Source organism: Vanessa atalanta, chromosome 3 (assembly GCF_905147765.1).
Source record: "Vanessa atalanta chromosome 3, ilVanAtal1.2, whole genome shotgun sequence".
Classification (NCBI taxonomy): Eukaryota; Metazoa; Arthropoda; class Insecta; order Lepidoptera; family Nymphalidae; genus Vanessa; species Vanessa atalanta.
This window is the reverse complement of record NC_061873.1, coordinates 11,660,152-11,666,151: the sequence shown is the minus strand read 5'-3', so window position 1 is coordinate 11,666,151 and position 6,000 is coordinate 11,660,152. Positions and strand designations below refer to the sequence as shown.

The window sequence follows — 6,000 nt, the reverse complement described above, 5'->3', positions numbered from 1 at the left end:
TTAAATCGTAACAATTTAGTAAATTTCTGTCAAGAAACCTTTTTACCATTCTTCACATCAACGGCTGGAGTTCTTCAAAATGAGACCATAACTGATTTTTTACATGTAGCTATCGTCCCTTAATCACTGGGATAAGAATCGGCTTACGCTATTAATATGTAATATTCTGAAATTAACTTCACCTGCTTTTTCAACTTCAAATTAGGAGAATAATAAACAGTATAGCCTATTCCAATCGAGGTAGGAATAAAGATAAACAAACATTTAATGCGATTTGCTAATAACTCAGCTATATTGTGCACTAGTAGCCGAGATGCATCTTAACCGATGATTTCGGGTTCAAACCCAGGCAGACATCACTGAATTTTCATGTGCTTAATTTGTGTTTATAATTCATCTCGTGCTCGGTGGTGAAGGAAAACATCGTGAGGAAACCTGCATGTGTCTAATTTCAACGAAATTCTGCCACTTGTGTATTCCGCCAACCTGCATTGGAGCAGCGTGGTGGAATATGATCCAAACCTTCTCCTCAAAGGGAGAGGAGGCCTTTATTTCAGCAGTGGGAAAAATTAACAGGTTGCTAATGCTAAAAAAAAAAAAATTGTGCACTACTAAGAGTTTATGATCAATATATCATTATTTATAATACAACACTATTACACTGTACTACTTATATCTACTTTAATTTTACTTACAAAATGTTTTTTTTTTCGCAAATCCATAGAGAATATCATAGATTAATCAAGCTCTCGACCATGATATCGCGTCAATTTGCAGTCAAATGTTATTTATTTGGCCTTTCTCCTGTTATATACATATTAGAATAGTGTATATATCATTATTTTATATTTAATTAATTTATAAAATCTCATCAGTTTTCTTTAGATAGGTAGGCAGACTGATAAACTGGCGAACTCGAACTCGAAGTTATCACCACTGCTGACTACGCCATCGACATTGGGACTTAAGATTTTATGACCGTGTTGAATATGGCACTAGCCCATTTATCCTACAAGCCGGAACACAACAATACTCAACAGAACTGCTTGGCGATAAAATATGGTGATGGTGGTAACCAACCAGACGGCTTGCTCAAAAATCTTCCACAAATAATGTGTTATTGGGTCGAACGTAATGAGGATGAACGATTAGTAATTTTTAAGTAGGTACTTATACGAGTTTTGACGCCATAATACGTTTTTAAGACATCACGTCCCATAGCTTTTAGCTTCTATATGCGTTGATACAAAAGACTCTGCAGGCGTAATTCATGCATTCCTATTTCCATAGCCACACTTACACCTTAAGAGCACTACTAGTAACTAAATAAGGTTCATATTCGCTTAACAAATTCTCTGAAGACGAGTGAACCTCTGCTAAGAGAAAACGGATGTTACTTTGAGTGGAATAAGAATTTCTATCCATAATCATATAGTGCTGTTCGGAATTGAGAAATTAATATAACTATTGTAAAATGTACTCTGTGCTCTGTGATATATAGTTCAGTTTCCTTTGATGAAATATTAAGGCAGGTGTGACAAAATTGCGGCTACGACACGGTACAATTTGAATAAATTTGATGGCGTCTGCGTCTATTGTGGAAGGGTGATATCGGAAAGTGATATGGTGATGAAATTGGACCCGACTGCGGATTATAAGCCTTCAAATCGAATTGAGTTCATTGGATCTGTTGTATATAACCAAGAGCATTTTCTAATCTGGTATATAGGGCGAAAGTAGGTTGCGGTAATGCATGAAAAACTATATTTCTGGTTAGAAAATTAGAATGAATAGTAATTCACTTACATGAGATAACACAATCAATATAAGATTATCTGTGTGTATGTGAGTTACATTTAAATTTTACACATAATACACAACATTTGGGTAATCTTTAAACATAATATTAAAAACAAGAAACAATGCTTAGAACTCCTTTGTAAAGCTACCTTTGAAGTGGTAGATCATATTACATGATATATCTTTTAAATACAACTAATAAATGTTTTTGATTAATTTCTATCTGTTGGTGATTTATTTTAAAACTTATATTTATATAGTATTTAGAAAGTGATGAATTAAAAATTAATTTTCTAGAATGATCTTACAGGCAATTTTGAATCGTCAATCTCTGTCGTTTACTGTATTACATTTGAGTAACTATCGATTCCGAATCGATCGTCACTTACTAAGCTATACATATACAATTAAATTATTATTTACCCTGGAAGAAAAAATTTCATCATCTATAATTTATTCTAGAAATACACTTTTAATATTGATATTATTTGGCGAAACGAGGTATTTGCGGAATCTTAATATAAAAGCATCGCTTTGGCAAGGTTGACATTGTCCAGCATCGCTTGGGCAATGTTAACTTTGCTTTTATAATAATAATGTTTTAATAGAAGCGCAGCGGATTTTCTTTAACATTAATACGAATATCTATTCATGGTTAGAAAATTGGCGTATTACTGACATTTCTTCTTGTTTTTTAGACCAACGGCCTATAAATGTGCGGGATATTTTTGGAATAAGGCCTCGTCTCCCTTTTGAGGAGAATGTTTTGGGCTTATTCCACCATTCTTATTGCACTGAACATTTTTACTGCAAAAATAATGCAAATGCAAATTTATATCTGGAGAGGTATTCTGTAATCTCGAAATTCACCGCAGAACACGAGCGTTAAATGTCCAAATATGACATGCGACAATGACTATAATTATTAAAAAATATACTCTACCTCGGATCATAATGGCGAATCACTGTAAGCCGGCTGTCAACATTTTTTCGAGTGAGATACGAAGTGAATATTTTTAGAATCGTATTGCAGATTCGGTTTAGTAATATTAGTGTTATAAGGTATATATAATATTGTTGTATTTGGTTATAGCGATTACATATATATATAGCCATTAAATAATATACTAAATGATAGAAAAAAAAATCGAGGAGAAATATATAGGTTTTGTTTTTGGGTATTAATCTCAAACTCCAGCTCAAAATTCCTTTATTCAACATAGAAGCATTACACTTACTAATTGATGGTCAAATTAAACACTACCACCGGTTCGGAAAAAGGAACACCCGACCTGAGAAGAACCGGCGAAAGAAACTCAGCGATACATAATTGTATATGAATAGAAACAGCCAGGAGGCGATCGTTTCATTCCTAAGGTGTGCTATCAAACATAAACTCACTAATTGTATAGTAACCTTTCGCACACATGCGCTCCTTAACAATTTTTTTAAATTTGGCAACAGAAGCATTTTGAACTCTTTCTGGGATCCTGTTGTAGAAGCGTATACATTGCCCCACAAAAGAGTTACTGATTCTATGCAGTCGAGAACAGGAGTGTGTTTGTTCTTTGTACCAATGTTATGAGAATCACATTTTCTCATAAAAACATTAACATTTTTCCTTAAATACTATGTAACAGAGCGTAACAGTAAAATAATCCATTAATTAACTCGTTAAGTAAATATTTTATAATATTACCCTTATAGAACTGAATTTTAATAGTTGACATAAATTAACTTCAGTTTCTGCTGAAATATTATAGACGTTTTACCTGATTATAGAGTCCGTGAGCATAATTTAAGGCTGTTATAAATTAATTAGTACAAAACATCGCTTTCATTCAATACACCAATATTGCCCTAATAATTATTTGTTGAAATTATATAACCAAAAACAATTTTTACTGTAAATTTTTGAGTTTCGCAAAAACTGTATTGTAGGTATTGAACAAAGGCCTTTATCAAATATAAAAAAAAAATCACGTTTATTACATATATATGTATATATATAATACTCTAATGTAATTTAATTTTACTACTAATAGTTTTACTTTTATTTTAAAACAGTTAATGTTTGTTATTTTTGATATATCGTACAAAAATAATTTATCGTATTTAAAATAATATAAAATTATGGTTTGAGTTTGTATTGTTGGTATGTAAAATGGAAGGTTCCACCGAGATTTGAACTCGGATCGCTGGATTCAGAGTCCAGAGTGCTAACCGTTACACCATGGAACCTCTACAATAATTGCTTAAAATATTCTGAAATCTTGCAACTGAATTTTTAAAACTCAGTGTATTAATTTTCTACACTCATGGTTTACAAAACGGTCAAAATTTTCCTTTCTGTATATATTCCAATTGTCATGTACCATTCAACGATAAAGTTTAAGTGCTGCAGCGCTGCCTAGCAGCGAATTGTTAGTGTGTGTAGTATAAAAAACGTTCTTCACGACAAGACATGCACACACACACAGGTACCGTAGAGTAAAATTTCATGATATTCATATATTTCATGATATTATGGATAGTCATGGTTTTTTAGCTTTTTTTAGTCAAAAATGTATTTAAAAAAAAACTATAAATTAAAATCTATTTTTTTACTGTGATTTATAAAAATGATTAAGCTTATTGTTTTTCGTCTCGCATTTTTAAATTTGGACCGATAATTATTGTTACAGTATTGACAAATAACCAGTGTTTATTCGTTTTTATAAATCAGAAGAATAAACTAGATTTTTAATTGATAATTTTTTTTAAAATAAACTTTTGAAGTTGAATTTTTGACTTATTTTGAAAAAATCTAAAAAATGTTATAACTCAAAAATTATTCAATTATGCATATGGGAATTAAAATCGCAAATAGTCACCTCTATCACCTCTTAACAGGAATACGTTGAATTACCTTTAACCCTGTATATAGATCTTCTATGTATAATCCAAAAAATAAGTTATATAATATTGTAGAGTCAATCTCTAAGATTTCCAGAGTTACTGTTATAATTAAAAACCTTTACACAGTTGCGGCGTAAAATTAAATATTTTATAATTTGATTAACTTAAAATATAAATGAATACAATAGAAACAGATTAACGGCAGCAATTATAGCAATGAATAATAATCAGATAACAATAAGAACTTTCATTTTATATCGGAATTGTTAAAAAGATAAATGAGAATTGGTTCAATTTTTAAATGCCTTACTGAAAAGCATTAAATCAATACACATAAAACTCATACCAAAATATGCAGTTCGTTTCTGAGGAGATTTTTACTATACAATATTGTTATATAAGTTATATAAATAATTTAATACAAGTAGTATCAAACCAGGCAATCATGCGTTTATTCAAATATATTGTATTAATTATTTTATAACTCTCAAATTTAAAATGTAAAAGTTAAAGTCAAAATGAAATATATTCAATAAGATTGGTACGACTTTATATGTATAGCCTTCGAGGTAGATTTTAGATGTTTTAATGCCAAACATCAATAATTAGTATCGTTGAGTTCCGGTTCGAACAAGAAACAACATCTTAGTTCCCAAGCTTGATGCATGTGTGATATGAGGATTGACCAATATTTCATACAGTACACATACATACAATATACGGACTGTGGTGACCACATAGTGGCCACTGGTGGTACATTTATCATTGCGACTAAATATAACATTAAAAGAAAAAAATAATTTTGAAAAGAAATGTAAACAGATTTTATTTATTAATATCCGTTTATTTAAATAAATTAAATATTACATTATATTCTATAAGCTTTTCTATCGCATTGCTAACTATTATTGTTTGAAAAAATTTAGTATAAATAAAATTTTATCACACGTTTTATTCACAGCTTACAATATTTTATGTAAAAGTACGAGAGAACATTAGTCATTATGTACAGCTCCAGTATATTTCATGGGGAATACCTCTATTTATTGGGTGAAAATTAAAACACATTGGTCTGCAATACAGCTTCGTGTCGAAAGCTAAGTAGTTAGCGGGAATAATTAATGGCATGGACGTCCCATAGGACGTAAGGTACTGGGGTCTTACATGCGATGTTTATACATCTGATTTCGTTCGTAGCTAGTGCATGGCGGTTTTAGATTTCGAAAATGCTTTATTCCATTTATTATGTTTCGTTTTTAATTGTTAATTTTGTTGTTTTTTTTTTTATTGTCAGTTATTTAA

At 30.6% G+C, this 6,000-nt stretch overlaps 1 non-coding gene across 1 annotated transcript; it reads right to left on the bottom strand.

The window, feature by feature from the left end:
* Positions 1 to 3,969: 3,969 nt before the first annotated feature.
* Trnaq-cug lies at positions 3,970 to 4,041 on the bottom strand. The gene has a single exon. It is a non-coding gene; the product is annotated as a tRNA-Gln (tRNA).
* Between the last annotated feature and the right edge of the window lie 1,959 nt (positions 4,042 to 6,000).